The following is a 12,430-nucleotide window of genomic DNA, read 5'->3' as shown; positions in this document are numbered from 1 at the left end:
GAACAGTCTTCAAAGGCAACCCCACGTAGAGTGTTTTGCAGTACTCTATACGGAATGTAACAATTGCGTGGGCCACCATGGCCAAGTCTGGCTTCTCAAGGTACGGGCACAACTGGAATAACATCAGTTGATGTAGCTTGCATGGGTTTCTGTGCCTTCAGGTCACCTGTGAACTTATACATTTCATAGGGTTTTCTTAGTCAAGGAATACTCCAAGGCGGTTCGCCATTACCCTCCTCTGAAATACAGCCCAGAGCAATACAGCAGACATTCAGTTAACCAGAATTTTCAAGCAACCGGCAACTCCCCCCCCCCCAATTTTTTTAATGCATACTGCATTCATGAAGCTGTTTTTTATAATACAGCTTTGTGTTACGTTAAGTTTGTCTTTGTCTTAATTTTCTTTTAATTACTGTATTTCAATGTTAATATCACGTCAATACAGAATTTATGGTATGGTATTGTATATATATATGGGGTATAGTATTCGCTTGGTGTGTTTATAATAGTAACTCCCAAGCTACCAGAAACTGCATTTACTGCATTTACTTGGCACCTACCAATCCCTGTGGGTGCTGGTTAACTAAGAGTCTACTGTATAGCCTATAGCATCTGGTATTCATTAGCAATCTCCCACCCAAGTACTAACCATGTTGGCTCGACATGATAGGATTCTGCTGGAAATCTGAGCATTTTGCCGATTCCCAGCAAAATCCTATCATGTCTCTCGTAAAACTTTTTGTTATTTAAGACTTTTTCCAATTAAAACCATAGCACTCCCTGGGTTCATCTCAGCTTTGGGTGCAAACCCATTTTGTTTATTGTGGTTCATTGAGATCTTGAGCTTTCCACTCCATGCATGAAAACATGTTTGAGAGAAAAAGTGTTCAAATTACTCTACCTTGTGCATTTAATATCAAGAATGTCAATATCCTACAATTATTCTCTGCGAAGAATGGATGAAACATTGAATGCTAAGAACATTTTTTTTTTGGTCATGAATCTCTTTCCGCTAAAAGAACAATCATCTGAAATTGACTTCACGTTTGTTCCCTGCTGACAAAACTGTTTTTAAGTGGCTTTCATTTTTGTAAAACTCAGCAGCCATTTAAACATCGTAATCTGGTTAACTACACTTTAATAAAAAGGTAAAGGTTTCCTCTTGACATTAAGTCTAGTTGTGTCCAACTCTTGGGGATTGGTGCTCATCTCCATTTCTAAGTCGAAGAGCCAGCGTTGTCCACAGACACCTCAAGGTCATGTGGCCAGCTTGACTGCATAGAGTGCCATTACTTTCCTGCAGAAGTAGTACCGATTGATCTACTCACATTTCCATGTTTTTGAACTGATAGGTTGGCAGAGGCTGGGGCTAACAGCAGGAGCTCACCTCACTCCCCCAAATTCGAACCTCCAACCTTTCAGTCAGCAAGTTCAGCAGCTCAGCGGTTTAACTCGCTCCGCCACCAGGCCTCGTGCTTTGATATAATAACTTGTTTTTTGTGTATCTGTGGTGGATGTTTTTAATAATGTCAAAAGAGATATTAGAAGAAAGGTGTGATATAAGTAAAATGAATATAGGTTGAGTATTCTGTATCCAAAGTTCTGGAATCTAAATTACTCCAAATTCCAAAATTGTTCACTTGGTTGGCTTTCTGATGGTTCAATGTATACAAAATTTTGCTAGGTTGGCAGAAGCTGGGTCTAACAGCAGGAGCTCATCCCGCTCCCTGGATTTGAACTGCCGACCTTCTGGTCAGCAAATTCAGCATTTTGGATATGGGATCCATGTCCAAACACAAAATTTGTTTATGTTTATATATGCATACACATAGCCTGAAGGTCATTTTGTACAATATTTTAATAATTTTGTACATGTACTGGATGGTTCATGAGGTCTCCTCCAACTCATTCTATGATTCTACTACTACTATTATTATTTTAACATTTTTACTAATTTGTTGTTTTTTCCATATGATTTTTATTGCAAATATATGAGAAATTTGATAGGGTACAAGAGTGGATATAGAACAGGGGAATTTTTAACATCTTATAGCTTAACATTTGTTTTTCAACTGATTTGATTTAATAATTCTATTTTTCTTTCTATTTCATTTTTCCAATTTTAATTGTATTGTTTTTAATTTGCTAGTTGCTTTGGATCTCGATCCAGAGAGGAAAGTGAAGTACAAATTATGATGATGATGACTCTTTCACACTACAGAACTATAATATTATGATCCCAGTTTAATTGCTGTGACCCCAGCCTATAGAATCCTTACATTTGAGGGATTCCATAGGACCCTCTGCCACAGAGCTATAGCACATCACCAAACTACAAGCTCCAGAATTTCGAAGGGTGGACACAGGAAAACTAAATAGTGCTATAATTGAATTTGGTGAATGGCAAAGTGACATTTTGTGTACACAAACACAGTAGAATTAATGCAATTTGACATCTCTTTCACTGCCAGCCCTCAATGCTAGGGCATCCTGGGAGTGGTAGTTCTACAAGGTCTTTACCTGTCTCTGCCAAAAAGTCCTGATGCCTCAGTGAACTAGCAGTTCCTGACACACACAAAAAGTGAACCACAATTCCCAGGATGCCATAGCATTGAGCCAAGGAAGATAAAGTAATATCAAACTGCATTAATTCCACAATGTGGACGCATCTGTAAAAGGCATGAAGATGCAGATTGGGTTCAAAGACAGGTGATCCTTACAGAAGATGATTTTTAAAAAGAAACTGGTGGTGAAAGGAAACCAAATTATAATATCAAGGAAGAAGGATACACACACACACACAAGTTTGAGTAACAGGAGGTGCTCAGGTCAAAAAGAAGGCATTGTTTGTTTTGGGATGTTGGGTAATCTTATATCACTTATCTGGATCCGTTGTTGACTGGGTTCAGTGCTCTCTGGATAAGGATGAACTACAACTCTCAGATTCCCAGGGCAATCACCCTGAAGCCCTGCTTTATGCACAGTTGGCCATGTTAGGTCTGTGCTCCAAGTTTGGTCAAGATCAGTTGTCAGCTGGGTTTAATGCTCTCTGGATATAGGAGAACTACAATTCCCAGATCCCCAGGGCAAGCACCTGCAAACCCTGAATGTATGCACAGTTGGCCATGTTGGGTCTGTGTGACTAGCTTGGTCCAGACCGATTGTCAGCTGGGTTTAGTGCTCTCTGGATACGAGAGAATTACAACTCCCAGATCCCCAGGGCAATCACCTGCAAACCCTGAATGTATGCACAATTGGCCATGTTGGGTTTGTGTGTCAAGTCTGGTCCAGATCCGTTGTCAGCTAGGTTTCATGCTCTCTGGATGAGGGAGAACTACAACTCCCAGATCCCCAGGGCAATCACCCCCAAACCCTGCCTGCATGCACAGTTAGCCATGTTGGGTCTGTGCGCCAAGTTTGGTCCAGATCCGTTGTCAGCTAGGTTTCGTGCTCTCTGGATGAGGGAGAACTACAACTCCCAGATCCCCAGGGCAATCACCCCCAAACCCTGCCTGTATGCACAGTTGGCCATGTTGGGTCTGCCTGCCTAGTTTGGTCCAGATCCGATGTCAGCTGGGTTCAATGCTTGTTGGATGCAGGTGAACTACAACTCCCAGATCCCCAGAGCAATCACCCCCAACCCTGCCTGTATGCACAGTTGGCCATGTTGGGTCTGTGTGCCTAGTTTGGTCCAGATCTGACATCAGCTGGGTTTAGTTCTCTCTGGATATGGGAGAACTACAACTCCCAGATCCCCAGGCCAATCACCTGCAAACCCTGCTTGTATGCACAGTTGGCCATGTTGGGTCTGTGTGCCTAATTTGGTCCAGATCTGACATCAGCTGGGTTGAGTGCTTTTCTGATGCAGGTGAACTACAACTCCCAAAACCAAGGTCAATCCCTACAAACCCTTGCAGTATGTTCAGGTGGTCATGGGGCTCCTCTTGTGCCAAGATTAGATAGATAGACAGACAGATCTCCTCAATGACTTGTATAACCGGGTTGCAACCCCTTCCACGAGCGGGGCCTTTAGAACCCTCGTATCTCTTATTCCCTCTCCTGAAATCCTTCCCTTTGGGGGGCATTTGCAGCCCCTCCCGCGCCCTCTTCCTTCTCCATTCTATGTCTCTCTCTCTCCGCTTCGTCCGCCGCACTTACCGGCTCCTCGGGCACCGCGGCAGTTTTATGTGGCGGAATGGAACAGCCTGTCCCCCCTCCTCCCGGCACGTAGGATGGATCTCCTCCCGCAAGGGACGCCGGGGCTTGTAGTTTTCCCGCGGGATCCAGGGCTTAGCGCCCGCAAGGACAATGACTTCCGAAGAACTACAGCTGCGGCGCCCTGGACCTTCCCATTGGCGAGGACAGGGAGGGCGGCACCCCGGCACCTTGCGCCCCCCTGGGCTTAGTTCCTGCTTTGAAAGAGGCGCGCCTCGGAAACTCTGGGGCTTTGCAAGGCGTGGGTTGGGAAAGGAACAGGACGGACTGCTTCTGCACTCAATTGTATATTGCATCAGTAGTGCATCTACCCGGCATTGTCCTGGTATGCCTTTTCTTTGTGGCTCTTTCTTTCCTTCCTCCATTTCCCTCCTACACCATTCCCCTTTATCTTTCTTTCCCTTCTTTTTCTTTCTTTCCTTCTATCTTCTTTCTTCTCCTCCTATTTTTTCCCTTTTCTTTCTTCCATCCATCCTTCCTTTCTTTCTCTTCCATCATTTTTCTTTCTTCTCTCCTTTCCTCCCTTCGTCCCTTCTCCCTTTCCTTCTTCTTCCTTTCACCTTTCATAACTTAACCCCCTTTCCTCATTTCTTTCTTCCCCCCTTCCTTCCTTTATCTTCTCTTCTTTTTCTTCCCTCCCTTTTCCTTTCCATTTTTTCTTTCTTCCTTTCCTTCTACCTTCTTTCTAATTCTCCCCTCCTATGTTTTTCCTTTTTTTTCTTCCATTCCTCCTTTCTTTCTCTTCCATCATTTTTCTTTCTTCTCTCCTTCCCTCCCTTTATCCCTTCTCCCTTTCTTTCCTTCTTCGTCTTCCTTCCCGACTTTCATCTTTCCTCCTTTCTTCCTTCAGCTTCCCTTCTTTTTTTCATCCCTCCCTTTTCCCTTCCTTTTTTCTTTCCTCTCCTTATCTTTCCCCCTTCCTTTCACTTTCCTCCTCTCTCTTACTTCCCCCTTTCTTCCTTAATCTTCCCTTCTTGTTCTTTCTTCCCCCATTTCCTTTCATCTCTCCTCTCCTTATATGTTTCCCCTTTCGGTTCTCTTTCCTCCTCTTTCTTTCCCCCTTCCTTCCTTCCTTCCTTCCTTCCTTCCTTCCTTCCTTCATTTTCCCTTTTTCTTTCTTCCCTCCCTTCCCTTCCTTTTATCTTTCCTCCCCTTATATCTTTCCTCTTTCCTTTCTCTTTACTCCTCTGTCTTTCTTTCCCCCCTTCATCTTCCCTTCTTTTTCTTTCTTCCCTCCATTTTCCCTTCCTTTTTTCTTTCTTTCCCCTTTCCTTCTGCTTTCCTCCTCTTTGTTTCTTCTCCTCTTCCTTCATCCTTCTTTTTCTTTTTTCCCTCCCCTTTCCCTTCTTTTTTTCTTTCCTCCCCTTATAACTATTCTTTCCTTTCTCTTTCCTCCTCATTATTTCTTCTTCCCTTCCTTTTTTAATCTTCCCTTCTTTTTCTTTCTTACCTTCCTTCTTTCTCTTTTATTATTCCCTTTCTTTCTCTTTCTTTCCTCCCTCCCTCCCTTTTTTCTTTCCCTTCCTTTTCCCTTTTTTCCCTTCTTTTCTCCCCTCTCATGTCTTTCTCCTTTCCTTTCCTCAACTCCTTTCCTTGATCTTCCCTTATTTTTATTTCTTCCCTCCTTCCCCTTCCTGTTTCTCCTTCTTTCCTCCCGCCCTTCATTCTTTTTCCTCTTTTCTTTCCCTCCCTCCTTTTTCTTTCTTCCTTACCCTTTCTTTCTTCCTTTTTTTTTTTTTGCCTTTTTCCCTTCCCTCCTCCCTCCTTCTTTCCCCTAAAATACACTTTGCCAAGCCATAGGCAATCTGCTTTATTCCCTTTCTTTCCCTCTATTCTGGACCAAAAAGGGGTGGTGCTTTCACTTCAAAAACCCCTCAATTAATTTAAGTTGGATAGTGCAGGGTATGTGTGCCACATTTGGTCCAAATCTATCAAGCCATGTAAGAGCCTTTGTGGTACAAACCAACCAAGCACCATCCATATATAGACACAAACACTATATCTATCTATCTATATATATACATACACACACACACACACACACACACACGTAATTAGATAAATAGGAGCCCCTGACGGCAAAGCAAGTTAAACCACTGAGCTGCTGAACTTGCTGATCAAAAGATCGGCGGTTCAAATCTGGGTGAGCGGGTGAGCTCCCGCAGTTAGTCCCAGCTTCTGCCAATCTAGCAGTTCGAAAACATGCAAATGTGAGTAGATCAATAGGTACCACTCCGGCAAGAATGTATCGGCGCTCCATGCAGTCATCCTGACCACATAACCTTGGAGGTGTCTATGGACAATGCCAGCTCTTCGGCTTAGAAATGGAGATGAGCACCATCCCCCAGAGTCGGGCATAACTAGACTTAATATCAAGAGGAAACCTTTACCTTAATTAGATAAATAGATAACAATTCCAGCTACTGATGATCTTGTTTTCTTGCAGTATTTCCCCTAGAAATTCAGGCTTAAAATTTCTGAATAGAAGAAAACCTTGCTGCATTTAATGACAGGGCTTGCTTTTATGTAAGCAAGTGTAGGCCTGTGTTGTGATTAGAAGTAGTAACAGATAAAAGCCAGTGTAATATACAGGGCAATCCAACCCAGGAAGGCCTTGGAAGACAGAAAAGAACTGTCAACAAATTCAGGTATTTTTATGAGCACTAGTCTCTTATGATTGTGATCTGGCCTTGAGAACCCATGGACGAATCTACATTATAGAATTATTGCATCATTTTCACTGCCATAGCTCAGTGCTATAGAATATGGGGATTTTGACTGCCAGGGCTCAATGCAATTGAATGATGGGAGTTGTAGTTTATTTATTTATTTACTGCTTTATATTCTCACCCCACAGGGGACTCAGAGCGGATTACAGTGTACACATATATGGCAAACATTCAATTTTTGACAAACATATAGACATACACAGAGGCTATTTAACTTTTTCTGGCCGCCAGGGGAGCTGTCGCTTTCATCGTCCATCTGCGACGCTGATGAAGTGCTTCCGCATTCCCCACATGCTTCCCCGCTGGAATGCTTTGCTGGAGTCTTCTTTATGGCCTCATAAATTAGTTAATTTAGCCTCCCCACACTTTTAAGGTGGTACCTAATTTTCTTACTTGACAGATGCAATTGTCTTTCGGGTTGCAAAGGTCGACAACAGGCTACACACAATTAGTTGGAAACCCACTCCAACCCGGGCTGGCTTCGAACTCATGACCTTTTGGCCAGAGTGATCTTAATGCAGCTGACACTCAGCCAGCTGCACCACAATCCCAGTGCTTGTTTGGTGAGGCAATAACACTCTTTGGCAGAAAAGGCTAAAAAACAGGTATGGGCAAACTTTGGCCCTCCCAGAAATCAACTCCCAGAAATCCCAGCCAGCTTACTGGCTGTTAAGAGGGCCTTATTGTCTTTTAAATTGTTTATCTATTTACATTTACAGCATTGTGTTACGTTGTTTTTACTAATTGATAAATAATTATTTATTTTCTTAATTATGTATTTAATTGATATGTAATTATTGTCTATGTTATATTATTTATTGTATTTATTGTATTCCAGAAAGAGGGGGCAGGATATAAATAAAGATGATGATGATGGTGATGATGATGGTGATTATTATTATTATTATTATGAAGTCGACCTGGAGGGCCAAAGTTTGCCCATGGCTGCTTAAGACCCTATAGATAGAACTTCAAACTCCAGGATTCCATAGCATTGAGCTATGGAAGTTAGTAGTGTCAAAAGACGTCATCAAACTAGAAAATGAATCCACTTTAAACGTTAAAGGCTCCTCCCTAAGCTACAAACCCCTATCCATGGAACGTTGTAGGGTCATAGCTAGACTCCTGGAATGGTGGATATAATTCTATGATATCCTTCCCATTATACACAATGAATCTATGATGCAAACAAGATTCAGGTCACAAAGACAGACAATTTTGGCCACTGAGCTCCATTAGCCAGCATAGTGTAGCGGTTTGAGTGTTGGAGTATGACTCGAGACCTGAATTCGAATTCTCGCTCAGCTATGGAAATCCAATGGGTGACTTTGGGCAAGTCACATTCTCACTCCAAAGACAAAAACAAAAAAACAGCAAACCCTTTCAGAATAAATATTGCAATAAAAAACCAGTAATTTTAGGGTCACCATAAATCGGAAATGGCTTGAAGTCATGTAACAATAAGTCTTTCTTACATAATGCTTGTGACCCTGATTAGTTTCTCACATAAACTATATTATATTCAAGACCTGTTATCAAGTATCAACATTCTCAATAAGCTGTGATATTTCCAAAATCTTCTCTGCCACCACTGTCAATAATCAAGGATAAATGGGCTCATTAGGAACAATGGAAGTGTTGATGACAAGGGAAAACATTTGCAGGTGCGAAAGCCGAAGCTTCCTGTACAGCTGGCTTCTAACTCAGGCCTCCCTATCACTAGAAAGAAAAATAATGACAAACATCACCATTCCAGGAAGATAGAGCTGATTTCTTTTCTAAAGCCACACTGGTGTAATTACGATAATGATAAACAGATTCTGAAAAAGTTTAAATATATTCTCTAGAAGAAAACACCACGAAAAAGAGAATTTTACTGAGCAGTAACACTGTCAATGGAGATACACTAGTTCTAGGGCAGTGGCTCTCAACCTGGGGTCCCCAGATGTTTTTGGCCTTCAACTCCCAGAAATCCTAAAATCTGTCAAACAGGCTGGGATTTCTGGGGGTTGTAGGACAAAAACATCTAGGGACCCCAGGTTGAGAACCACTGTTCTAGGGACTAATAAGCCTGTTATGCACATCCCTGCCTTGGGAAAAGGTTCACGGTCCAGTTTCCTAGTGAAAAGATATTCTGGAAAATTATGCAAATTTTCTACAACCAGTTTATTTGTAAGCAATTACAGTGAACAAAATATGTAGTAACACAGAGATCAGCATTCGCTTAATTTCCTAAATGTGCCTTTATGTACAATATTCATTACAAAATTTTATAAAGTCTTTATATATAAAATCTCAGCCTGCAGATGTTTGAGCTCGCAAAACTCAAAAAGTAGTCGGCCGATTGACTTGACATTTCGACACAAGGTTACATTCCAATACGCACGTGTTTTTAGAGTAAAATGAAATTTTGACACAATGTTGCATTTGAATACACACGTGTATTTAGAGTAAAACAAGTAGTCCGGGAGTAGACAAAGGAATCTGTGATGCCCAAATCAACCACTCACAGCCTAACTTTTATTTTACCTCAGCAGTATAAGAAATGAAATCTAAGCTCTAGCAACCAATTGCTGTACAGCTTTCCTTTTGCCTCAGCAGTAAAAGAAATAACCTATCACAAAACAGCTTTCATTTTACCTCAGCAGAAGAAATAATCACAGACCAGCTTTCCTTTTATCTCAGCAATATAAGAAAAATAGTTGTCGAGGCCCACTTTGGAATCTTGGCCTTTGGAAGCTGAGCTGTCCGCTGTAATTAGTACTGAACTGGCTTTTAAATTTTAAATATGTACGATTGTTATATAGTACTATGTTTATACTTTTTATAATGCCCTTCTGTATGTTTTTATGTTGGTAATTGCAATGCTTTACCATGATGGAAACCGCCCTGAGTCCCCTTGGGGAGATAGAGCGGTATACAAATAAAGGTTTATTATTATTATTTGATAAAATAACATATTTGGTTTACTCACAACATTCATGTGTTCAGCATACATAGCGATAAAACTTATCAGTCCAGTTTCAGATATGTCTGAGATGGTTCCCTGTGCCAGTCAACCAGGGCATCTCTCTTGTAACAAAAATAACTGTCAACAGGTCACATAGTAGTCAAAAAGGAGAGGAAGAGAGCCTGTGGTCTGCAGCCCCTCTTATAACTTCTCAGGAACCATAGAGTAAAGGAAGCTGCATACCAGAGCATACATACAGGAAACAGGAAACAACAGGATCATTGATAAACATTACTAGAGAAGGCTTGAAGAAAACTGTCATTTCCAACAAAAGGAAGGACAAAAGATGGGAGAAGAAATGGGGAAAGGGATGGAAGAAAGAAAAAAAAGGAAAGAAAAAAAGGGAAAAGGAACAAAAGAAGTGAGGGAAGGGGAGAAAAAGAAAGGCAGAGTACAGAAAAAGAAGAGGAGGTAGATATTTTAAGGAAAAGCATGGGAAGAAGGAAAGAAACAAAGAAATACTGTGTATTAAGGAAAGGAAGAAAAGAGCCACAAAAGAAAATGCAAACTCAGGCAGTGCCATGTATATACCCTAGGTAAAGGTAAAGGTTTTCCCCTGACATTAGGTCTAGTTATGTCCAACTCTGAGGGGTGGTGCTCATCTCCATTTCTAAGCCGAAGAGCCAGTGTTGTCCATAGACACCTCCAGGGTCATGTGGCTGGCATGACTGTATGGAGTGCCGTTACCTTCCAGTCGAAGTGGTACCTATTGATCTACGCATATTTGCATGTTTTCGAACTATTAGATTGGCAGAAGCTGGAGCTAACAGTGGGAGCTCACCCTGCTCCTCGAATTTGAACTTAATTTTTGATCAGCAGGTTCAGCAGCTCAGCAGTTTAACCTGCTTTGCCACTGAGGGCTCCTATTTATCTAATCGTGTGTGTGTGTGTCTGTGTATGGATGTTGGCTAGTTGGTTTGTACCACAAAGGCTCCTACATGGCTTGATAGATTTGGACCAAACGTGGCACACATACCCTGCACTATCCAACTTAAATTAATTGAAGGGGTTTTGAACTGAAAAAGCCACCCTTTTTTGCTAGGTTGGCAGAAGCTGGGGCTAACAGCAAGAGCTCACACCACTTCCTGGATTCGAACCTACGACCATTCGGTTAACAAGTTCAGCAGCTCAGCGGTTTAACCCACCAGTGGTTCTTTGAGTTGTGTATAAAATTACCTTTAAGATACGTATATAAGGTGCAAATGAAACAAAACAAGAATGATTGACAACTGGAAAATAGAGGGAGAAAATGTGGAGGCCGTGACAGACTTTGTATTTCTAGGCGCAAAGATTATTGCAGATACAGACTGTGGCCAGGAAATCAGAAGACGCTTACTTCTTGGGAGGAGAGCAATGTCCAGTTTCGATAAAATAATAAAGAGTAGAGACATCAGACTGGCAACAAAGATCCGCATAGTCAAAGCCATGGTATTCCCTGTAGTAACCTACGGATGTGAGAGCTGGACCTTGGGGAGGGCTGAGCGAAGGAGGATCAATGCTTTTGAACTGTGGTGTTGGAGGAGAGTTCTGAGAGTGCCTTGGACTGCGAGAAGATCCAACCAATCAATCCTCCAGGAAATAAAGCTTGACTGCTCATTGGAGGGAAGGATATTAGAGACAAAGTTGAAGTACTTTGGCCACATCATGAGGAGACAGCAAAGCCTAGAGAAGACAATTATGCTGGGGAAAGTGGAAAGTAAAAGGAAGAGGGGCCAACCAAGGGCAAGATGGATGGATCCTTGAAGTGACTGGACTGACCTTGAAGGAGCTGGGGGTGGTGACGGCCGACAGGGAGCTCTGGCGTGGGCTGGTCCATGAGGTCACGAAGAGTCGGAGATGACTGAACGACTGAACAACAAATCTGCAGAGTCCCTGAAACTTGGAACTATAACAAACATTAAATGGAAAGCAAACAAAATTGGAGCTCCTGGTGCAGTTGTACCTGCACAATAAGAGATACACAATCTATACTGCAGAGAATGTAAAATACAAGCGTCTCAACCAGGCCTGGGCAAACTTGGGCCTTCCAGGCGTTTTGGACTTCAACTCCCACAATTCCTAACAACCAGGCCCGGGCAAACTTGGGCCTTCCTTGAGGGCCTGAGGCTGTTAGGAATTGTGGGAGTTGAAGTCCAAAACGTCTGGAAGGCCCAAGTTTGCCCAGGCCTGGTCTAAGCAATCCTTTGGGCCCATCTACTTGTTTCCATCTGTTGGCAACATCCATTCTCATTACTGTCATAGTAATCCATATCTTCCATACTCCAAAATGGTCCTTATAAAGGCTTTCTTTCCTTGCTGATCATTTAAATCTTGCCACTTGAGTCTGAATGTTTGGCTAATAAGTTCCACTCTGTACCAAACTGAGTGTTGAATCCAGTTGTTGTTCTGCTCCTTCAAGCCACCACATCCCGCTCTGAGGGCGGCGCATGCGCAAACATGTCGCGAGCGTTCCTCTCCGCCTGTAACACTACAATTC

The 12,430-nt window shown here is 42.3% G+C and overlaps 1 protein-coding gene across 3 annotated transcripts in view; it reads right to left on the bottom strand.

Moving 5' to 3' along the window:
* ADCK1 (aarF domain containing kinase 1) overlaps nucleotides 1–4,414 on the bottom strand; it is a 167,190-nt gene extending 162,776 nt beyond the window's left edge. For all 3 annotated transcript variants that reach the window (XM_060757733.2, XM_060757740.2, XM_060757745.2), the window contains exon 1: nucleotides 4,159–4,414. The gene's annotated coding sequence lies outside the window, so the exon portion shown is untranslated. The remainder of the gene's footprint in view (nucleotides 1–4,158) is intronic.
* Between the last annotated feature and the right edge of the window lie 8,016 nt (nucleotides 4,415–12,430).

This window comes from Anolis sagrei, chromosome 1 (assembly GCF_037176765.1).
Source record: "Anolis sagrei isolate rAnoSag1 chromosome 1, rAnoSag1.mat, whole genome shotgun sequence".
NCBI lineage: Eukaryota > Metazoa > Chordata > Lepidosauria > Squamata > Dactyloidae > Anolis > Anolis sagrei.
The sequence above is the reverse complement of the archived record's forward strand: the minus strand, read 5'-3'. Positions and strand labels throughout refer to the sequence as shown.